A 25,520-nucleotide genomic window follows, 5' to 3' on the forward strand; every position below is an offset into this window, starting at 1 on the left:
CTGAGTGGGCATGCTCTTATATGATAAATTCCTATGAAGTCTCTAAGTAGGGCATCATGGCTAAGACTTCACTTGTTCAGACTGTTCTCTATTCTGTAAATTGGTAAATGTAGTTGTACCCAACTCCTGGGGCATTGTTTAGAATGTAAACAGTGATACATGTAAAAATATACAGCATGAAGTACATACTTGATAACTGTTAGCTGCTATTGTTATTATCGTTAACAAACTGAGGCTACCTGTCCCTTACTCACAGGTAACGGCTCATTCTTTGATACCAGGAGTTAACAAGCCTCTTGCCTTAATTATCTCACGCTTTTGGTCAATAAAGGATGTGAGTGGCCCACCCATTCACAAAATCAGAAATGTATAATTTTATTGATGTTTTAGAATGATATTTCAGGGCTTCAGAATTTCTCAAGGGGGAAAAAGAATTAAAAAATTAAACACTATTTACTATTAACTTCTTATTTTAAGCTTAAGTACTGTTACTGAATTTTTCACCTTCCTTTGGAATATTATTTAAACTAATTTTGTTCATAGGACTTATACAACATGACTAGAAAGGCTGGAATTACAGTTATTTAGAGTGATACTATGCTAATAATTATTAGCATATTAATATTTCACTTAAAAGGGATGTACAAAATTAAAGAAGTAATAAAAACACTACCTGCTAAGCTAATTGTTAAATGATACTTCTCTTGAATTGAATGACACATTATTTAAAGGATTCATTAATTCAGTCTTCTAGATCTGTATGTGAGATTTAGATCTGGATTAATGAGGTTCTATAATGCTAAACCACAGAGGGCAAGCATTTTCACATCTACTGCAAGCATTCACATGAGTATATCTGTTAGTTTAAGTTGGTTAGATTTATCTCACTCTGCTAATTGATTCCTGAACCTCATTGATCTGATATAGCAGACATACCAATGGCACCACATTCCAGAAGCTTTCCATATATCTTGTCAGTACTTCCCACATACTTGTACAGCACTTAGACCTACAAATATTTTCTAGCACCTAGACTCTCTCCAATTAGAAAAAAATGTTTAAACTTCATTTGTTGGCTACGTCTACTATAACTTTTACAGCCTTGTTTTCTATGCATTACTTATTTCATGAAATCTATTTTTTTAAATACAATTTGTTGCCAAGTTAGCTAACATACAGTGTTTTATACAGTGTGCTCTTGACTTCAGGAGTAGATTCTCATGATTCATTGGTTACATATAACACTCGATGCTCATCCCAACAAGTGTCCTCCATGCCCATCACCCATTTTCCCATCTCCCACATCCCCCCATCAACCCTTAGTTTGTTCTCTGTATTAAAGAATCTCTTATGGTTTGCCTCCCTTTTTGTTTCTAATTAGTGGCCTTTTACTGTTGAAAAATATGAAGACTCAATTGGACAAAAATTTTAAAAATCTCTTTCCTTGCATAACCTTGAATCTATTTGCTGAAGTTCCAAAGCTTCTCTTTATTTTTCTTTCCTTTACTATTACATACTTAATACTTCTTCTCATTCTCCCCCTCCTCCTTCTTCTTCCTTCTCTCTCTCTTTTCACTTTACCTCCCTCCTTCTCCATGACATCAACAATAATAAATAACATATATTTAGCACTTTCAGAGTGTGATTAACCATGTTTCTTTCTTCATTTGTTTTATTTTACTTGATCCTCATAACATCCATAAGAAGCAGAATATTATTTATACCATTAATGTAATCCAAGCTGCCATATTCATAGTCGTTGCAACCCATTCAGACTAAGGAATCCATTTGCACAGAAAGGAAAGAAGTAAGACAAGAGCTGCTTTTTATAAGATTCACTTCTCTTCTCACATATCTCATTATCAAGGTGCAACTTTCCCACAAGATGTCCACCAGCTAATATACCCCTCAGTGAATTTTTCTATTGTTCCATTGGGAAGTACCTATAGAAGAGTAGAAAGAGTCCCTGAAGGGTGCATCAGCTGGTGGTCATCTTGTGAAGTTGAGATTCTGCAAATAGTATGTGTGATATGTTCTAAGCCAGCAGCCCCTGATAGAGCTCTTCTCTCATTCTCAAATTCATGATTTTAGACTCCAAGGGATGGAAGCGAAAGTGACCACTCTTACTATTATTCCTCTTAACCTAATGGCAAGCTTTTACTGTAACTTCATTTATTTGTTACTACAGACTTTGATGTTGTACTCTAGGCATAGGGAAGAATGTGTCAGAAAGATAGGGGCTCATCTTAGGCACCTGACAATACTGTCACACCCAATCACTAAAGCACCTGGATTACTTTAATCACGTCATTTGGGAAGGGCCATCAGGGCTCAGACAACTCTAGAATGAAAACTCCATCTTCCCCCCAGGTGAAACATGATGACCACCCAAGGAACTAGCTGAGGAAGAAAGAGACATCGTATGGTTATTGAAGTTATGAAATTTCTGTGTGGCCTCATGGTTGGCATCAGAAACAGAAAAGGATAGTGTCCTTTCTAGTTGTGCCATTTATATATTTATATACTTGACCTGATTTTCCTTTTTTTTTGGCCCTACTATTTTCTACCATTTTATATGTTGTATAGCAATGGTGGTGAATAGTTCACAGATTATAGATATCAAGATAAGATTGTGATGGAATTAGCAACATCAGAACTAGAAGTGATTACAGTTGGCCATTAGACACTGCTATGTGAAATTTGGGGGAAAGAGAAGGTAGGTATGTTCACTTTTGAATGAAAGGATAGGTGCTTCTCCATGTGGGCATCCAGATGGGACCATGATGCAATTTTTATTGACGTTTGGAAGTCTAAGTGTGGTGGAAGGTATGTAATGATATCAGGAAGGTCAGGAGTGGCTGCCATAGACATGTGCGACCACTTAACATCTTATTTTCTGACCATCTTTTACACTGTGTGCTCATCTTTCTATGGTGGAAACTGGAAAATTTTCTTTCTCAGCCTTCCGGGCAGCACCAGCCCAAACAAGTCTAGACAAAAACTGGGAAATGATGTCAAGAAGTGCATATGTGAAGAGCCCCTTAATTTAGGGAAGGTGGCATCATTAACAAGTAACTTCATACAAATTGATGTACATGAGGTGTCGAGCTCCATCTGTGGAGGGTTCTAGCATTCTTGTTAGAACATCTGCAAAGTGCCTTTGGGGATTATGGCTGCATAATTCAGGAGCCTGACTTTCTGGCCCTTCCAGAAACTCTGCAATCTACTTAATATCCTTTACTTAGATTCTATTTTCCTAATAAAGTAGGTCTTATTCTATAGTTCACAACTGGGAATATCTATTGAATCTTTGAGCCATAAAATAAATTTTAAAAGCATTAAAATAAAAAGCACAAGCTATTTCAACTTTTCAATACAACAAAGGAAGGTCAGGAGATAAATCACATAGCAACAAATCACTACTTTCAATAACTATTATTGTCCTCTTTATAATCACCTTTTATTTTAGAATAGAACACAATTATAGGCATAAAATAATTTTTTAATTGTATTGTCCAGTATGATAGGAATGACTGAAAAATAAAAGTACTGTGGCCCTGAATACACAGAATGACTTTCATAAGCAAGAAGAGTATGAACCTTAAGAATAAATTCAGTGATGGGAGCAAGAGGTCAGTGAAGGAAGAAAGAAAATGTAATGTAGGCAGAACAAGCCTTTTCGTTGTGGAAATTATTGGGTGATTGAGTAAATAAAAAAGCAATGAAATAGGGCCCTGTTAGGTCAGCTGGTGTATTTGTTATTGATGCTGCAAAGGTCTTACTTCACCCTGTAGTATAAATATTTCACAAGATCAGGACTTCTTAAGTTTGATTTAGTTGGGATAAAACTGATTAAGACAAAAACAAAAACAAAAAATTTCAAAATAAAATCTATTTTTAAAAATCAAAGAGGTTAACAAGAGCAGGCAGAGTGGATGGGAATCTGAGATGGCAGTAAACTTTTGAAATCAATAAAAAAGGGATTTAAAAAAAGTCTTTAAATAACACTTGAGTTAAGTTCTATTTGAACAAAGATAAAGACAGAAAGTCAGTTTCAAAACCAGTTGTCAATCACTAATTCACTCATCAATCATTTATTCAACACTGAGTATTTCCCTGGCATAATTCAAAGCTCCATGGCTTAAAGACAAACCAGTGTCTTGCTATCCATGAAGAGTTACAATTAAGGGAGAGAACAGAAAGTCCACCAGTGAATTTAGAGACACACTTAAAACATTACAGCACATGGGACCACCAGATGACATGGAGGTCCCAGGGATGTGGATGTCTGGAGAAGAGACCAGCTAGGTGATGAGTAGACAGGAAGGAGAGCTGTGAAGAGCTGGTGTGAAAGAAAAGTTCCTATAAAAGTTAACTGAATTGGGAAGAGGAACAGCATTAGCTATACTGTTATTTATTACCAATTGTTACCACCTTTTGCCACGATTGTCTTATAACTCTTTGGTATAGTAATGATTCCACTTACAATTCAGAGTTAGAAAAGTATTAAATTCATTTGTTCCAACAACCATCCACCTGTTCATTCACCCAGTATATGTATGTTAAGCACCCATTACATGCCAAACACCCCTCTAGAGCTGGGGATTCAGCACTGAGCAATATAGACCAATACTGTTTCCTCTTGGAGCTTACAGTCTTATGGGGGAAAAAATCAGACATTCATACAGTAGGCAGTGACTATTTATTTGGCCTTTGCAGTACTAGTGAAAGTCAAGTTCTAGATTTCATGTAAGTCAGACATCTAACTTTTTCATGCTTTTGCTCTGGGAACTTTCTCCCCCTTTCCATTGTCTCACTTTCCTTACTTATCTTCTAGTTTTCGGCTTACCCAACCAATGGTTTTATTATATCTGCTTCTAGTTCTTCTTGGAGCTATATGCCTTTCTTCTCTGTAACATTTAGCACATTAGCAATTACTTTTGTGTTCTTTTCTGGTGGAATATAAAGTTCAGAGGAAAAGGATGGTCACCTCTTTATTCCCTGCCACTAGTATAGCCATTGGCATATAATAGGTGGTTTATTTGTTATATTAGTAAATGAAGTAATTAAATTTTCAGTCTTTGGGCTGAATGAAGACTTTTGGTCTCTAATGACTGTGTGACTGTTTGAGCTGTGACTTCTGTATTTGTCCTTTACTCTTCAGCAAGTTCTTCTGTCCTTTATAGAAACCCCAGGTAAAGAGTCTGGTATATTTGGGACTAAGGTGAGCTTTAAATGGAAATTCATTTGTTAATGTTTAATTTATCTGTAGTGACCTAATGATTAAAATAGAAGTTTTCATATTTCTTAACTCATTATATTTCTTCTTTTCATAAGTTTATTTATTTATTCTGAGAGAGTGCACAAAGAGGGGAAGGGACAGAGAGAGAAGAAAAGAGAGAATCTCAAGCAGGCTCCACACAGTCAGTGGTCAGTGCAGGAGTCTGATGAGAGGATTGAACTCACAAACCATGAGATCATAACGTAAGCCAAGTAGAATACTTTATCAACGGAGCCACCAAGATACCCATTAACTCATTATATTTCTAATTCAGTCATGCTTCAAATCCATAAGTAATATTTTTTTTTTACATAATCGTGTGATTTTTTTTCTTCTCTGATGAGGAAATCATTGTTCCTCACTCTTCCTTTTTCTCTATACTCTATTTATGTTAGATAACAAAATGTTTGTGGGTGTCTGGGTGGTTCAGTCAGGTAAATCTCCCACTTCTGCTCCGGTAATGATCTCATTGCTCGTGGGTTCGAGCCTCACATTGGGCTCTGTGCTGACAGCTCAGAGCCTTGAGCCTGCTTCAGATTCTGTGTTTCCCTCTCTTTCTGTCCCTCCCCCACTCGTGTTCTGTCTCTTTCTGTCTCTCAAAAATAAATAAATAAATAAACAAACAAACATTTAAAAATTTTTAAGGAGTTTGTCTTGAATTTATAATAAATATGAGTGGCTGAGACCATTCTAGGAGCAATAGTAACAAAGAAACACAACCATATGTATTTTTTCTTAAGATCCTAATGATCTTTATGGTACTTTTATTGTCTTCAGAACTCCTTACACTCTTGAAATATAGTAAGGATCTCAAAAATTTGCTGTTTTTTAAAATGAGGATTATAGTCATTGATGTTTATTGTATTGGAAATTAAAACTTAGAAAATTTAATATATTTATTTGTTGATTTATCAGAAAATAGTAATATTCATTATATGTGTTTATATATATAAATTATTATTAATGAAATAGTTTTAACCTTATTAACCAACTGAACAAGTATCACTGTCCTACAGTGCCAATTTATTCTAGCATATAAAGAAGCAAAATTAGGGACAAACTTACACATGGAATTTGATTTGTCCCCATCCATAATACCTGGGCCTGAAAAGAAGCCATGAAATGTGTTAAATTTTTCAAAGTGTGATCAATTTTGAAGTTCTTGATTTCTTATTTTACCAGTTAATGCCTGTACTTTCAATATAAAAGGTTATGCTTTAACTTTTGAATTTTGTATTGCTTGTTCGAGTCATAATTTTTTTTTACTTTTGCCTTTTAAAAATTACCCTTTAATAGTCTTTAAAAATGATACTGTAAAAAATACTTAAGGATGTGGAAAGATATGTATGATATAATAAAGTTAAGAAGTGGGTTACAAAACAGTATTTATAATAGGATACCAATTTTAAGTTTTGCCTGAAAAATAAACATATGTGCATTTCTTCATTTTGTTGGCTTATGGTCATTTATATAAAAATATAAATAATATACAATATATTTTTATATGCATTTGCAAAACGCAGTGCATTCAAACTTCTGTTTATCTCTAAAGGTTTATATCTTGTTGTTGATTTTCTACTTTTGATGAATGCTCCCATCACACTAATTCCTTGTAGGATAGCTCTCTTCTTTAGGTCATCATGAAGCAGAGAATGCTTTCTTTAACTTCCTCAAAATATTCCTACATATTCATTTCTATGTAGCAAATTTTATTCATGGTTCAGGAGCAGTGGAAGGCGACTGCATTGCTGCATGGCACAGAAATTAAAACTGAATATAATTCATGCTTGTCTACAAAATATTTTGGTCATTGCCAAAAAATGAGATCTCTAGAGAGCCTGGGTGCTCAGTCGATGTCGCATCTGACTTCTGTTCAGGTCATGATCTCCTGATTTTGTAAGTTTGAACCCTGCTTTGGGCTCTGTGCTGACAACTCAGAGCCTGGAGCCTGCTATGGATTCTGTGTCTCCCTCTTTCTCTGTCCCTCCCCTGCTCTCGCCCTGTCTCTCTATCTCTCTCAAAAATAAATAAACATTTAAGAAAATGAAATCTCTAACCCTCCATATTTTCTCTGCAGCTTGAGCAACTTCCACCATATTGTTACTCCTTTTCTCTGCTTCTTTATTCTCTCTTCACTGAACTCCACATCCTCTCATTTTTGAACGTATCTCTAAGCCTCTCTTACTTTATAATCTTTATCTTATCCAGGACCTTCTTACTCATGCCTTGGGAACTTTTTCACAGTCCAAAGGACCTTCAGTGAATGACGCCAATAATGATGATGATATTGATGATGATGATAAGTAATGTATGTTAAAATTTTATATGAGTCAAGTACTGACTCAAAGACTTTATCTCATTTAAATTAAAATCAAATCTAAAGAACAAAAAATAATACTTTATTTGTTTTACAGATGAGGCCAAAAGATTTGTTAATGTTTCCAAAGGTACAAAGGCAATATAATCAATTACCTGGGATTTGCATTCACATAATATAGTTCAAAAACCCATCATCAATTTTTTTTTTGGTACTTATTTCCCCCCAGGGAAGTTACATAACCATTTTTTTTTAATTTCATTTTTTTCTTCTATGTTACATATTTTTGTGTATATATTTGGAAACAATCAAAATATCTTTGATAGAGGACAATGGTGATAATTATTTATTATTTTCCCCTCTTTATATTTTTAAATTTTTCTGTAATAAAACATTGGTTTTCTAACATAAATGGGAGAAAACATCTCCAAAAATTAGACTGAACGAATTTGACAGAGGTAATTTTGTTTCTAATAGACTATCTTGAGTGATGATATATCTGATGGTATGGAAATATTTAGAAAAATCTTTGTCTACTTTCTGGCTTCTTGAATATATATTTCTCCATTAGTGTAAGAAAAATAGTTTCTAAAAAAAGAATACATCTAACGTTACTCAACTACTTATATCACAAAATTGGAAATCAAAGTCAAAGGAATCAATTAATTGTTTGATCAATACACCAAAATTTTAAATACATAAGCCACTATTGCCATTGTTAATATGGTTCAAGAGCTCCACACATAAATGCCTCTTTTTTTTTATCTACAAGAGATCATTATACTATATCTTGCATGTGAAACCTCAAACAACAGTTTAGTGTACAGCTTAATTTTTCTCTCCTTCCATAGAAAGGCAAATTATTTTATTTTATTTTATTTTTTAAAGTTTATTTGTTTATCTTGAGAGAAAGATAGACAGAACACATGAGCAGGAGAGGGACAAAGAGGGAGACAGAATCCCAAGCAGGCTCCACACTGCCAAAGTAGAGCCTGATTTGGGGCTTGAACTCCCCAGCTGTGAGATCATGACCTGAGCCTAAGTCAAGAGCCCAACTCTTTTTTTTTTTAATATTTTATTTATTTTTGANAAGAGCCCAACTCTTAACTGAGCCACCCAGATGCCCCAGAAAGGCAAATTATTTTTTTTTAATGTTTTATTTATTTCTAAGAGAGAGAGAGACAGCGTTAGCAGGGGAGGGTCAGAGAGAGAGGGAGTCACAGACTGAAACAGGCTCCAGGCTCTGGGCTGGCAGTCAGCACAGAGCCCGACGCGGGGCTCGAACCCACAAACCGCGAGATCATGACATAAGCGAAAGTCGGACGCTTAACCGACTAAGCCACCCAGGCTCCCCAAGGCAAATTATTTTAAAGTGAAAGAAATACCTTCAACAAATACATATAATTTGCAATTTGACTAAAGAAGAGAAGAAAGGTTGTCTAGGGTGCCTGTGGTGTTCACCTGGATACACTTGTTCTCCATGCTGCTGGCAAAGTGTACAGTAGAATCACCATTGTTCTGTTTCCCTGTTCTGGACACCTTAGGCACAACCAGTCAGCACCTACCCTCCTCCCCCAGTGTGCAAATGTTAGTCTGCTGTCCATGAATTTATTAGTTCACATTTCTATATAAGTAGTTCAAAGCCAATATCAATGATACCATTTCCGCTTCCAATTATAGATACTAACACAATTCTGTTTTGAGGCTCATTATCCAAACTGATAAAGGAATACACCATCTAGAGAGCCTGAAATTGAATAAATATTATTCAGAGGAACTTAATTATTCAGATAATTCTTATGCATCTCTTGATGAAACTAAAATCTACTAATGATAATCAATTGTGGTTTTAAATCAAAGAGCCAGAGCTTATTTGTGGATTAGATCTATTCATAAGCTATTGCCTTGGATAATTGAGACCTAAATATGTGCTCCAGAGGCCTATCTTCAGAATATTTGTGTTTTATTATTTTAATCTACCAGGAAACTAAAAGGAACCACGTAAAAAATAACAACATCATGAATGTGGATGCTGTAGGCCCTCCCAATTGAAAAGGCTCAAAACGGAATGCCAGTACTCTAGAAACTTAGGTGAGTACAAGAACTAAGAGTGTGAAGCAGTCGCTGAGAGGGAAGAAGGAGACCCTGGTGGTCAGGGTGGGTGCTGCATACAGAGATGCTGATGTTCTCAGCCATGACACTAACTGCTCGCCCTTCTCAGGAAGCAACTCTGCTAGATATGAGACCCCACTGTTGCTAAAATGGATTTCTTTAGTACAAAACGAAAGTCTAGGGGCCACTTGGGGAAAGCTAACAGGAAAAAAAGAATTGATCTCTAACTGAAAGTTGGAATATGACAGCAAAAAAATGGCTTCACAGATTTGCAGCTCTGAGGAAACATCTCTCCTGGAGTTGTCCTGAGACTGAATCATTGGAGAGGAAAATGCCCACTTGAATTTTAGGAAGAAAAACAAACAAGACCTGAGAAGACAAAGGACTGAGGGAGCCAAGGCCCTGGGAGGGAGCGAGGGAGGGAGAGAGAGAGAGCTTGGCAGGTCTCTGAGAGAGGATTGCATCGACATGTGACAAAAAAAATGTGTACTTCGGAGTTTTTCTTTGCTCCTATTGAAGTAACAAGAGTAGAACAAGCTTGAGATATCAAGAGTGTCTTCTAAAATAGAAAACAAAATAATTTAAACATTTGAAGAATCAGAAACCTAATACAAGTGTGTTACTAAGAAAATCTGTCGGCAACAAAGATTTTTATTTGAAAAATCATATGATCTTAAAATTAGGGAAAAAAGCCATTTTTATTGCATGTGTCTACTGAGCCCATAAGTACTCTGCTTATTTAAACAATACTTAGGGGGCACCTGGGTGGCTCAGTGTGTTGAGTGAACGGCTTTGGCTCAGGTCATGATCTCACTGATCATGAGTTCAAGTTTGGCTTTTCACACAGAGCCAGCTTCAGATCCTCTGTCTGCCTCTGTCTCTGCCCCTCCCCGACCCTTTCTCTCTCTCTCTCTCTCTCAAAAATAAACATTAAAAAAATAAATAAAATGAATAAAGAATAAAAAATCCTTAGGCCTTTGAAGTACATTAGAATACTTAAAAGGATAGAAGAGCATACATTAGACATAAAGCGAAGCACATTACTTTCTGACTTTCAATGGAAATTAATCTTTTCACAAATACCAATGGTTAATGAATATTTATGTTATATTTTCTAATAATTTCAATATTTAAATTTTAATACCTTACAGTTATTTCTCTTATTTAACTAGTTGAATATGTTTCCCAATATTAACAAATAATCTTTTGATAGTAATTACTTGTCCATCTAAAAAGATAAACTAAAACTATTCTCTACTATAAGCATTGAACTATATTGCAGAATGAAAAAAAGAGATAATTACTTTTGCCTCCTATCCTGACCTTCTAAGTAATAAATACAACCATATTTATGACAGGCAGATTATCAGTTTTGAAGTAATTGGCAACAATAACTGTGACCCTCTAGAATTCAGACTCTCTGGGCAATTCTTTGATAATAGCTGCAAAAGTTGTTCTAATACACAATTCTTTAACATTATCTAACATTTAATTATCAGAAATTAACTTAAACTAACATTTATTGTAAACTTTCATTATCTTATAAGAATAGTCTCCAAAAAAATATTTCCATTTGGCTCACTAGAAGGATACTATAACTAACCTAATTTCTCATGAGCATTCCCTGGAGTTTCTCCAGAAATATAAATTTAATTTAGATTTTTAGTTTCTGTTTGTCCACATTTTCAAAGGACTTACAAACGTGGTGGTGGTGGTGGAAGTGTGTGTGTGTGTGTGTGTGTGTGTGTGTGCACGCGCATGCACGCATATGTGTATATATGCTTTTATTCTCCCTTCAGAAATCACCCTGGATGCTGCCCTTACATTAAGATTTGTTCTCAAAAGCAGGCTACCTTGCCCTAATCTTAGCTATGAAACCAACCTTTAGTCTCAAGATATTTTTTTAAGTTTATTTATTTTGAAAGTGAAAAAGAAGAAGAGAGAGAGAGAGAGAGGGAGAGAGAAAGAGAGAGAGAATGAGTGGGGGAGGGGCAGAGAGAGAGGGAGACAGAGAATCCCAAGCAGGCCCTGCACTGCCAGTGTGGAGCTCAATGTGGGATTCGAACCCACGAACAAAGAGATCATGACCTGAGCCGAAACCAAAGGTCTGGTACTTAGCTGGCTAAGGCACCCTGCCACCCTTAGTCTGAAGATATTCTTAATTTTTCCTCATTCACAAAATAAATCTCTTTTTCATCTCAAGTCACAAGGCCATTTCTGGGATATGGATTTTGATGAAGGCAGGAGTAATCTCTCTCAAATAACCTGAAAAACTGAAGACAAGTGAACTTTAGAAAAACTGTTGTCTTCATAAACTGCAACTTGAGTCTATGCTTATGTAAGAAAAAAATGTATCTATAATGTATTGTGTGGTCTACAGAGATTTTTCCACTCTGAAACTGTTTGTTTAGGCTAAGAAAGCTAAGATGGATATTAAAAAAAAAACAACAACTAAGCTCCATTCGAAAATCTGTATCACTCATGATCTGTATTAAGGTTCTACTTTTGTTCTGAACAGTATGAAAGTTACTAATGAAGTAAGAACACTCCATGGGGGCTTACAGTTGATGGACAGGAGATAAGTAACCACATAAATAATAGAAGAAAATAAGATTGACATAGACAAACAAAGTAGAAGCCTCTAGTTCCATCTGTGAACGTACCCTCAGAAATTCTTCTCAGAGAAGAGGGCACTTGAGCTGCATCTTAAAAATAAGGAGTTATCTAAATTGGCAAGGTTGACAATAGGGAAAGAACATGATAATGAGAGTGTATATCTTGAGTTTAAAAAAGTCTTGTTTTATAAAAATCTGATTTTTATTTATGAAATGTTAATTAGCTTGGTTTTCCCAAAGCATAGGTTGTAAACAACAGGAGAAAAGCAAAATATTGTAAAATCTGAAGAAGTTAACTTTAAGCAAGTGACAGCTCCTAGGGAATCCTGTATATAATAGCAAAGTGTCTAGAATTTGTCCTGGGCAATGAATGTCAACAAATATTTTTATTCAGGAGAAGAAAATGTTAGGTTTGTATTTCACATAGAGCTTTTGTCTTCAACGTAGAGTATGAATTGGCAAAGGGAGTGCTATTGGTGGAGAGAACAGCTGCACCCAATAGTCTTGCTGAGAACTGATGTATATAAGCTATAGCAGAAGTCATGAACGTAGAGGGGGGAATTAGAGTTTAAGGAATTAAGGGAGTAGAAATTATAGCACTTGGTGATTGATTGCCTGTAGGTAAATATTTTGGGGAAAATAAAGTTATCTTTTATTTTATGTTGTGTATGAGGTCCTTTGAAGTTATCTATTTACAGATATCACCTATACTCCTAAATATACAAGTCCAGATTTTAGAGAACAAATTTGCCCAGTAATTCTAGATTGGTTTAATAAACATTTATTGAACACCTATTATGCAGCAAGGAGTGCTCTGAGGATGCAGCAATGAGCAAGCCTCCCTCAAGGAACATTTGCTCTATTGCATTAAACTAGATAATGGTGGTCAACAGCAAAAGTTGTCCTAATAGGGATTGATGATCATTTTGATAAAAAGTAAAAAGAGGAGAGGTAGAGGAACAGAGAGAGAAAGAGAAAGGGAAAGAGAAGTGATGAGCAGAGAAAATTGCAAATGTAACCTTCGTGAATATTAACTTTACGTGACATCACCAGAAGAAAAATGCAAAAGTGAATAAGAATATTTAGATTAAATAAAAACTAGAATTTTAAAGAAAGGAGAAAAGCCAAGAATGATGGTCAAAAAAAGTTAAATGTTAAAGAAATCCAAGTAATATGAAAGACAAAAATAATCTGCTGGAATTTAGCAGGCTGAAGAGTAACCGTTTAGAGAGGACTTTCAGTAAAATAGTAGAGGCAGAAACTTGATGGCAGAAGGGAAAGAAGTGACTGAAATGTGAGATATTCCATTTTGAAATAAAGGCAGCAAACATTATCTTTTTAGCAAGAATTTTATCAGTGGAATAATGACAAAAGTATTGAAGAGACAACAAAGTATTATTTTTAAAGTTGCAAAGGCAAACTCTTTTTGCATGTGTAAAAGCAGGAGAAGGAAAGAATGTAAGGACTGATGAATGATGACCTATTTTATGAGTAAAGGAGTCAAATCAGAAATTTTTTCAAAAAGCACAAGTTGAAGGACTTGCTTTGAACATGAGAAAAGGGATCCCTTTTTCTGACTGGATGAAATAGAGTGACAACAGATGATAGATGATACATAGATACGCAGATGATCGAGATAGAGAGAGAGAGAGAAAGTTATCTCTAATACCCCAAATTAAAATTCCACATTTTATTTTTTTAGCATTTTATTTATTTNTTGTGTCTTCTTCAATTTCCTTCATAAGTTTTCTATAGTTTTCATCATACAGATCTCTTGTATCCTTGGTTAGGTTTATTCTCAGGTATTTTATGTAAAATTCCACATTTTAAATTATTTATACAGGAAGAAGTTAGGTCTTATTATGTTGAGAAAATAATATCCCCACTTGCTTTCACTAGTTAAAATTCACACCCTTTCTAAATGTTTATTTGTTATAGGATCTTTTTGATTGCTAAAAAGATTAGCTGTTATAACCCTCTTAAATTGAATGACCTAGCAAGCAGCACATTATATCGGTCAATTGCACATGACTATAAGGGTGACTGCATTTAATACACTAGCATAATTACAAATCTGCTCTTAATAAATTATTGCCAACATCCTTTCTACTAAATTACTTCATGCTTGTTTTAAAAAAAAAATCAAACAAGTTTTACCACTAAGACAGCTCTTCTGCTATATTTTAATATAGTCTTTTTAAAATGCAACTTATATTCATTGGGACAGTAGAAATCTCTGTAACTCTACAAGGTTAATGAAAAGCATCTTAAATTTATGTTTCTTAAACAAAACTACCGATATTCTCTCCATCTTCTATTTATCTCAGAAATTAGCACTACCATTCACCTTGTTGAGCCCCCACTCTGCTATGGAATGACTGTTTATATCCCTGAAAAATACATATGTTGTAGGGCTCTTGGGAATTAATTAGATCATGAAGTTGGAGCCATAAATAGGATTAGCAGTCGTACCAGAAAAGGCCAGATAGCTAGCTTGCTCTCTTTTTACCATTCGAGAACATAAGAAGTCCACAGTCTGACCCCTCGAAGAAGACCTTCACCAGAACCCACACACGTGACACCCTGGTCTTGGACTTCCAACCTCTAGACTGTGAGAAATAAATGCCTGTTGTTCGTAAACTACTCCATCTATTTTACTGTGTTGTAGTAACCTGAGCCAACTAAGGCATCCTTTCATATGGAGAGGACACAGTCAGTTTTTCAAAGATCACACAGTTAATAAATATCAGAGGCAAAATTATAACTTAAGTAGATTCACTCCAGAGTCCACATTCTTGCTTTTCATGTCACCTCTAGACAGGCAGCAGGAATATGAATTGATTTTGAAATATATGCTTTTACCTGAAAATAGACTAAGGAATAATTGAGTGCTGTGAAATATACCTACTATAGGAAAACAGAACAAAATAAAGAAAAAGCACTGACTGTTGGGGAAATTAACCAGCTGCAAAACAGAAACCACATTCATGTTGCCTAAGAACGATTTCTACATTTGAATGACATTTAAATAAAACCTTAGGGAATTACATCTTTAAAATCAGATTTGGTAAAAATTTATTAATACTTAGATTTTTCTGAATTTATGAATCTGCTTCAATTTTCAGGTGTATGGTGAGAATTATTTTTTAAATATTTTAGAAATATCTGCCAATATTCTTACCACTAATGATCCTGATGTTCCATAAGGTGTCACTGACCTCCACCCCAGGCCCAATGCTGACCAATGTTGAATGACAAACCTATAGAAAACACATGTTTACCAGAATTGTTGATCCAAGAAGCTGGAAAGGAGAAATAACATTGGCAATTAAACACCAAGATTAATGGGTTTCCTGGGTGGCTCAGTCAGAGGAACATCGGCCTTCTTCTTAGGTCATGATCTCACAGCTGGTTGGTAAGTCCCGCTTTGTGCTGACAGTACAGAGCCTGCTACTTCCGATTCTGTCTTCCTCTCTCTCGACCCCCCCACCCTGCTCTTTCTCTGTCTCATAATAATTTGAAGAGAGGTATTCTTGTGTAAAACAGATAGTATAATTAATAAGAATAAATTGAAGATATCACCTTTAATTTTAAAGAATTGATTGTACAATAAACGATTGGGGATCCCTGGCATAAAGTTTGTATACGAGAAAATGTTCTGACATTTCAGCTGAACTTAAGCAAAATCTGACACCTCGCACATTCTCCATAGGTTCCCTCACTCCTCCATGATGATTGTGATCATTAATTTTATGTGTCATCTTGACTGGGCCATGAGGTTCTTAGATATTTGGCTAACCGTTATTTCTGGTTGTGTTTGTGAGGATATTTCTGAGTGACAGTAACATTTGAATTGGTAGACTGAGTAAATGGATCCTTCTCTGAGAAAAATGGACCCAATAAAGTTGCCTCAGTCTCTTACAAACCAACAAAGAAATTTCTTCACCTCATTGTCATATCTTCTTGTTACAATAAAGAAAACAACATTTCCTCAATCAGAAGCTAATCTTTCTTGTGCTCCAGAGACAATCTCCTCTCAAGAATGCTCCTGTGGTTTCTTTTTGTTCCAGCATCATCAATAGCTTTCTCCATTGCTTATAACCTCATCACTATGCAAATTCCCTCTAGTACATTCTGCTAGATAGCAACCGCAACAACAAAGCATGCTTCATTTACTGCCTTTTATCAATTTTACTTCATGGCCAAACACTGACAGATATTTTTCTAAACATTATAGTCACACTTCCTTGAACCTCTGTGTTCTAATATAGCTTCTTTCTCCTAGGCACTCAAAGTTTCCAATTTCTACATATTGCCAAATTCATTTTTAGATTACCTTTTTCAATATATTCAGACTTTCAGGAGCTTCCATATAGCTCCTGAATGACTTATTTTCGTGAAACATCATCTCCGTTTCCAAAATGCACTACTCCTTTGGTTGTCCTTTTACCACTTCTTTGCCTCCTTAGTAGTTCCCTCATTTATTCCTCCCTAAATGTTGCCAACCCTCCGTAATGAGACTTTTTCTCTCCACTCTCTGAAGTTTCTCCCTTTGCAATAAATAAATATCTTCATTTCTATGGACTTATATGATAGCTACATTATGTATGCTCTCTTTAGTTACAAATAGCAGATTTTCCCAAGTTGTATTAATTTAAAGAATAAAGGGTCATTTGAGTGAATCAATGAAGTCAGGATGTTGTACTGTAACTGGCTTTCAGTCTTTATCTCATGATTGCAAAATGGCTGCTACACTTTGCATAATTATATTTTTATACAATAACATCCTGAGCTGACAGCAAGATGAAAGGCTAAAAACAAAACAAAAGTCCTGATGTCTCCATGTAATAAGGAAGATAACATTCAGAGAAGCTTTCAGAAATACTTCTCATGTTTTATTGGCCAGAATTGGGTCACATGTTCAATTATAGACCAATTGTTGTTAACATGGAAGAATTGCAGTAATTTGATTTAAATAAAACTAATTCATCCTCTGGCCTTGAATCAATCCCTATGTAAATTTGGAGTTCTATTAGATGCCCACTCTGAAGTCATCCTCTCTCTTTCTCTCTTTTCTCCCTTTCTCTCTCTCTTTTAACAAATAGAACTTTATTTTTCTTTTTGTGTATCAAATCAAGAACACTAGATCTATGGGAAAGTGGATCCAGCCATCAGTCAAGGAGTGAAATTATGGTTGACTTTTTTCTCACCAATGAGAGGAAAGAGGAAATTTTCTGAAATGCTTTTAGGAAAGATTTTGAAGCTCTCAAAATAGGGAAGCATGTGCTGCTGAAAAGGCCTTTGTCCCATGCTGTTCCCTGTTTTTCCATGTTTGAACATGATGACATGCTGTTTGTACCTACTATAGTTAACTTGTGGCAATGGATGAAGATTAAACACACACACACATATACACACAAACACACATATTCTTAACATTGTTAAGTCCTTGAACCAATGCTTACACTTTTAACTCAATCATAGCAAGTCTTTACCTTCAGAATTCTTGTGATATAAGAAAATTAACTCTTACTCTTTAAGTCACTATTTGTCAAACATTTTGTTACTTACAGGGATAGTATAAATAACTGATATACCAACTGTTGTCTTTTTAATCTATACTTCTCAGACCTCTGTAAGCTGTCACATCTTCAGCACAAGACATAATGTGTTAAATAATTAATGAATAAAAAAACTCAATCTGTTAACAAAATTCCTTCTTGACATCTGCAATTGGATGTTTCAAATCAAATATGTTGTGGTCAAAGTTGGACTCTTCATTTCCCCCTGCTCCAGAATTTATTTCTTCCCTCATAATTTTTAAACAAATGGGCCAACATGCACTGGGGTTAGCATTCTCCAGGGAAACAGAACCAACAGGCTGTATATAAAGAGATTATAAGGAATTGGTTCATGTGATTGTGGAGGATGAGAAATCCCAAGATCAGGTCCAGTCCAAGTCTGAAGACCTGAGGCCAAGAACTGGTGGTGTAAGTTTCAGTCTGAGTCCAAGTCTGGAGGCAGGAGGAGACTCATGTCCCAGATCAAAGACAGGCATACAGAGAAAGCAAATTGTCCTTGCCTCAGCTTTTTTTCTTTTTAACCTATTCAGGACTTTAGTGAATTACATATGGACCATCCACATTGGGAAGGGCAATCTGTTTTACTCAATCTACTGATTTAAATGTTAATCTCATCCAGAAACACCCTCAAAGACACACCCAAAATAACATTTCACCAAATATCTGGGCACCCAGTGGTCCAGGCAAGTTGATACACAAAATTAACCATCATGTCTATCAAGGTTCTCAAATTGAAATCAGTATTCATCTTTGATTAGTCTCTTTGGACAATCCTATTGCCCTAAACTGAAAATTCATTTTCCAACATGATGTTCCAAGCCATGTATTTGGATTAACAATCCTTCACTTTCATATTCTACTACTTACTCATCAGTGTCCATTGATGTCGATACAATGGAAAGCATTTTTGTTTTGTTTAGTTTTGTCTTGTTTTAATATTGAAGACAATGCTTGTTCCTACTTCTAGGACTTTATGCATGATCACTTATTCTGTCTGGAATACTCTTTCTGCCTTTTGTTACAATCATTCCTTCTTTTCCTTTAGGTCCTTAAAAAAGATATCCACAGACAAATTTTCCCTAATTTTTATTCAGATTTCCAAGTTATTTGGTATCACAGGATACTACTTTCTTTTTTAACTTCATAGTATCTATTGCAAATTATTGTTTCTAATTAATTTAATGTTTTTTAAATACAGTAAAAACAATTGGATAACTTATTTAATATGTATTTATTATAGATGTTCTATTGTCAGACAATAAGAAAGGCATAAACTCTGTGTGATTTAGAGTACCTGCCCCTCTCAATGACATTAAAATTCAAGTTTAAATAAAAACTGCATTAGGTGTCTATCCTACATAACAAATAACCCTACAACTTTGTGACTTAATACATTAAACTTTAATTATCTCAAAATTTCCATGCCTTAGGTATTTGGGTGCAGATTACTGAGGTGCCTGTGTCTCAGGGTTCTTCATAGGATTGCAGCTGGGGAGGGTCCTTAAAAGCTCACTTATGTAAGTATTAACAAGATTTACTTCCTCCTGTATTGTGGGAACACCAGGCCCTTTGTTCCTCACTGACTGTAGGCCAGAGACATTCCTCTGCTTCTCACCAGATAGTCCTCTCCTTGGGAAGCTCACCGCATGTCAGCCACTTCCTTTAGAGTAAGCTAGTGGGTGAGTAAAATAGAAAGCAAAATAGAAGCCACAGGCTTTTTGTAGTGTATTCTAGAAAATGACATTCTATCGCTGTTGACATCTCCTGTTGTTAGAAAATGAGTCTCTAGGTCTAGCTTATACTCAGTTGAAAACAATTACGAAGAGCATGAATATTAGGAGGTGGGGATCTTTTCGGGTCTTCCTAAAGTCTTCTTACACCAAACATAATATTTCAGAGTTCTAAATTTAGTTATTATGCTGTGACTGATGCTTTATCTTACAGAATGTAAGAGCTATGAACATATATTCAAATGTTTGTTTACTACCATATCTCCAAATTCCTGACTATTGTAGGTCCATATTAGGTACTGTGGTAGACCAAATAATGTTCCCCACTCTTGCAAAGCTGTCTACATCCTAAATCCCTGAATCTGTGAATATGTTACATGGTAAAAAGAGACTTTACAAATGTGAATATATTAAAGATTTTAAGTTTATACTAGATCATCTGGATGACTCCAATGTAATAACATGGTCATTGTAAGAGGAAGCAAGAGAATCACAGAAAATAAGAGATGTGATGATAAATCAACACATTGGGACAGTCCAAAGAAAAGGCCAGTAGCCAAGGAATGCAGGCATCTTTTAACTTTTAGAAGTTGAAAAAGATGTGAGTATAATTATAATAATTATACCTATACTACTAATTAATCATAAAATACTATATAATATTTGAGGTAGCTAGAAATGATTAGCCTGAAAAACAAAACAAGGGAATTAGATACTATACTATTGTCATTAAATACTTTAAAAAACATGAGCTTGTAAAATCTGAGCTTTGAGTTTTCCAATGAATAAATGACTTAGGTACTAAAATAGATTTCAAAGTCTCTTCCAAATCTAAGAGTCTATGATATCATGATTAGTTCAAAAGTTTGTTAGTTAAATATTTCTATTTTTCTAATGCCTTTTAAAGTTGTATGTACTGGTGTCACCTGAACATGCTTCTAGATTTAAAACATGCACACATTCTATAGAATTATATGGTATAAACAAATCAGTTCAATGAGTATGTTTCAATAGTCAAATTCTTTGTAAAGGAGGGTAAAACATCTTTTAGAATTTCCTGTTATTTTGTAATTCACTAAGGATAAAGACAGATTGAATGAAGTAAATGTTTATATTATATCTATATGCAAATGTAATTTAATACATTATTTAAAATATACCAAAAATACTGCTGCAACTTTAGGTAAATTCACTAAAGTTCTGGAGATACGCATTTCATATATTGCTCTTGTAATTTTATCTTAAGGGACTGTGATTACTATTTGTCATGTTTAGAACCCAAATGATAAGCATACCTCAAAGATATTGTGAGTTCAGCTCTAGACAACCACAGTAAAGTGAATATCGCAATAAAGTGAGTGAAATGATTTTTTTTGATTTCCCAGTGGATATAAAAGTTATATTTACACTATCCTGTAGTCTATTAAGTATATAATATAATTAATTATTACTTAAAATGTACATATCTCAATTAAAAATATTTTATTGCTAAACTATGCTCACTATCACCTGAGCTTTCAGTGAGTCAAAATCTTTTGCCGGTACAAGATCTTGCCTCAATATTGAGGGCTTCTGACTGATCAAGGTTGTGGTTGCTGTCAGTTGAGGTGGCTATGGCAATCTCTTAACACACTGACTCTTCTTTTCATGAATGATTTCCCTATAACCTGTGATGGTATTTGATAACATTTTACTCAGAGTAGAATTTCCTTCAGAATTGGAGTCAATCCCTTCAAAAGCTGCAGCTGCTTTATCCACTAAATTAATGTACTATTATAAATCCTCTGTTGTCATTTCAACAACAGCATCTTCACCAAGAGTTGATTCCATGTCAAGAAACCACTTTCTTTAACTATCAACACCCTAGAGGAGAAAGCAGGAAACAACCTCCTTGACCTCCACCGCAGCAACTTCTTACNTCTTCATCTGTTAAAGTTTCACAATGCAATTGCAGCAAACCATTCCCAACTTCAGGCTCCACTTCCAATTCTAGTTTTCTTGCTATTTCCACCCCATCTACAGTTGCTTTTTCCACTGAAGTCTTGAACTTCTCCAAGGCCTCCATGAGGCTTGGAATCAAATTCTTCCACACTCTAGTCAAAGTTGATATTTTGACCTCTTTACCAATGAATCATGAATGCCATTTAAAGTAATAAATCTTTCCAGAAGCTTTTCAATTTACTTTGCCCAGATCCACCAAAAGAATTAGTCCCTAACAAGAGATTCAACCTGGCCTTTGAAACTTTGAATCCAGAAATTGACTTTTCCTCATTAGCTATGAAATCCCTGGATGGTATCTTCTTCCAATAGAAGCCTGTGTCATCTACATTGGAAAAATGTTGGTTACAGTAGCCATGTTCATTAACTATCTTAGCTAGATCTTCTGGATAACTTGCTGCAGCTTCTATATCAGATTTGCTGCTCCACCTTTTGTTATGTTATGAAGATTACTTCTTTCCTTAAAACTCAAGACCCATATCTTTTAGCTTCAAAATTTTTTTCTGCATCTCCATCACCTCTCTTGGCCTCACAGAAGAGTTAGGGCCATGCTCTGGATTCCCTCTGTTTAAGGGAATGTTGTGGCTGGTTTGATCTTTCGTCCATACCACCAAACATTCTCTATATCAGTAAGAAGGCTGCTTTGCTTTCTTACCATTCATGTGTTCCCTGGAGTAGCACTTTCAAAACCTCTTCCTTTGCCTTCACATCACCAGCTGTTTTACACAAAAGGACTAGCTTTCAGCCTATCTTGGCTTTCAACATGCTTTCACTTTAAAGTAGGAGACGTGTTGGGGCACGTGAGTAGCTCAGTCAGTTAATCCTCCAACTCTTGGTTTTGGATTAGGTCATGATCTCACAGTTCATGAGATTGAGCCCTGCATCAGGCCCTGCACTGACAGCATGGAGCCTGTTTAGGATTCTCTCTCTCCCTCTCTTTCTGCCCCTCTCCTGCTTTCTCTCTCTCAATCTCTCTCTCTCAGTAAATAATCTTAAAAAATTGTTCTTAAAAGTGAGAGATGTGTGACTCTTCCTTTCACTTGAACACTTAGAAGCCATTGTTGAGTTATTAATGGGCCTAATTTCAACTTTGTCATGTCTCAGAGAATAAGGAGGCCCAAGGAGAGGGAGAGACAGGTGAACAGTCATTGGGAGAGCAGTCAGAACACAATATTTATCGATTAACTTCACCGTCTTATATGAACTCAGCTATGGCACCCCAAACAATTACAATAGTAAAATCAAACATTACTGATCACCAACCACCATAGCAAATATGATCATAGCAAAAAAGTTCAAAATGTAAAAATTACCAAAACATGGCAACGTGACATGACAGTGTGACATAGAGACATGAGGTCAGCAAGTGCTGTTGGAAAAATGGTACAGATAGGCTTGCTTGACACAGGATTGCCACAAGCCTTTAATTTGTAAAAAAAAAAAAAAAAAAATGCAATGCCTGTGAAATGCAACAAAAGGAAGCATAATAATATGGGGCACTGGGTGGCTCAGTCCATTAAGTGTCCAACTTTGGCTCAGGTCATGATCCTGTGGTTCATGAGTCTGAGCCCTGCATCCCGCTCTGAGCTGACAGATCAGAGCAGAACTGACAGAACAGAACAACTGTTCATCAGTTGTAACAAATGTACGGCTCTGATGCTGGATGTTGATTCTAAAAACATAGGGTTATGGATACTTTCTGCTCAGTTTTGCTGTTTATCTAACACCAATCTAAAAAAAAATAGAACTGATCTAAAACATAAAATTTATTAATAAAAAAGAATATTTTCTACTCCATGAGAATATATTTTTGACTTAATTCTTAGGACATTTTCTTTCTTTCACTACTGTATAGACATTATTAATAAGATTTTTCCTTCATTATACTGAGTAAGTATATACTTTATATTGCTTTGTACTGCCTTAATTCAATTTTTTAAAAGCCAAATGAATTGAAATCTTGCTTTTTTATACCATGCCTTTTAAATATCTTATGAAGTTAATTACTGTTATACTTTTACAAAAGCCTAAGACTCTAAATATTATGAAGGGATGATAAAGGAGATACATCTGTCAATGTGTTATAATGTCTATTTATTAATAATAAGTCTATTTCAAATTTTATAAAGAAATAACATTCTTGGATTTTAAAATGCTTCAATTATATATTTCTATAGTTTCAAGAATAAACTTACATACATGTATTTCTTTTACTTATATATAGCGACAGGATTTCCAAATGATCCTCAGCCTGTTTTATTGGCTTAAATATTTCTGGCTTTTTAAGTACTTGTGAACAAACAAACAACAAAAACAAAAACAGTTTATTATTTTTTTAATGTTTTGTTTATTTCTGAGAGAGAGAGAGAGAGAAATAGAGAGAGAGAGAGAGCAAGCAGGGGAGGGTCAGAGAGAGAAGGAGACACAGAATCCGAAACCAGCTCCAGGCTCTGAGCTGGCTGTCAACACAGAGCCTGATGCAGGGTTCGAACCCACAAACTGAGCCAAAGTCAGATGCTTTACAGACTGAGCCACCCAGGTGACCCCAGTTTGATTATTTGAAGTGAAGCAGAAAATATTTGAGTTATCAAACTATGTTATACAATAGTCATTCTAAATTTGTAAAGTTTTGCAAAACAACACTGATTAATATAAAAAATTTTAATATTCATAGATCCCTGCTATACCTGAATAAGTTAATATTAATAAATATTGACTATATTTCATAGTAGTGTGTGTACATACCTACTTATACTGTAGTTATTAATTCTATAGAAATTAATGTGCTTCTTTTGGGATAAATAGTTAATTTTTTGGGTCTAGTGGAATTACGTGGTTTTCTGAGAATTCTAATTCTATTAAGTATTAATGAATACTTCTATATTAATAATATAGAATATAATATATTTATATTAATATATTAATAATATAGAGTATATATTAATAATATAGAGTAATAATATTCTAACTAATAATTCTATATTAATTAATATAGAGTATTAGTTTCTATATTAAGATTGCTTAAATTATAAATAAGTGACACATTATTGGGAGGTTCAATTATTTTTATCAGTCTCTTGATTAAAAATATAATAATTCTTAATCAAAACAATAATGTACACATTTAATTTTACTATAGTTTGCTATTTAGGGCATTATATATAGCCAGCTTTCACAGTGTAATAAACCATCTCAAAACATGTTACCTTCAATCAATGTTTACTTAGCTCGTGATTTTGTACTGGTGATTGTATAAGGTTCCCATGGCTTGTCTGATCTCACCATCAAGGTGAGCTCACTAAGGATGGCTGATGTATGGTGGTCTCAAATGTGAAGGCAGTGACAACCAAGATGAATGATGAATTAAAGATGACTTTAAATACTTTTAATTGTCTTTCATTTTTAAAAATTGAGACCACTTCCTAGGTAATGCACATTTCATAAAGGAAAAAATCCTCTTAGCATAATGAAGTTCAACCTGTGAGAATATCAGCTTTCATCATTTTAAGAATCACTAATATCATCTTCTTTACAGTATTAAGAAAGCTATTCTTAGAAATGTAGAAGCCTAGACTCCTAGGTGGAAAAAAATTGTGGTTTTAAAAAATGAGCTGGCAGATGTATGATCATGAATCAATGTTCCTTCCTGTTATCAGTCACATCCGTGTACTTCACATTACTGGTAGCCATTGCCAAGCAAAGAATAATCAAGGAAAAGGGGGAAAAGAAAATCAACTTTATCATGACTGTAAAAATGTATTAAAATTGCTTATGAGTTGAAATGTAAAGCATGGTAAAAAATTCAATTACTTTTGGCTATTTTTAAATATCTGGAAAATTTACAAAGCTTAGAGAAATTTGAAAATTAAATTCGATTTGGCTTTG

General features: G+C 34.8%; 1 long non-coding RNA gene across 2 annotated transcripts in view; it reads right to left on the reverse strand.

The window, feature by feature from the left end:
* Positions 1-25,520, reverse strand: part of LOC144227270 (uncharacterized) — a 64,656-nt gene that overhangs the window by 3,719 nt on the left and 35,417 nt on the right. For both annotated transcript variants that reach the window (XR_013333891.1, XR_013333892.1), the window contains exon 4: positions 15,507-15,585. This is a non-coding gene — a long non-coding RNA (uncharacterized LOC144227270). The remainder of the gene's footprint in view (positions 1-15,506; positions 15,586-25,520) is intronic.

The sequence above is a fragment of the Crocuta crocuta genome, unplaced genomic scaffold (genome assembly GCF_008692635.1).
Source record: "Crocuta crocuta isolate KB4526 unplaced genomic scaffold, BGI_CrCroc_1.0 scaffold223, whole genome shotgun sequence".
Lineage (NCBI taxonomy): Eukaryota > Metazoa > Chordata > Mammalia > Carnivora > Hyaenidae > Crocuta > Crocuta crocuta.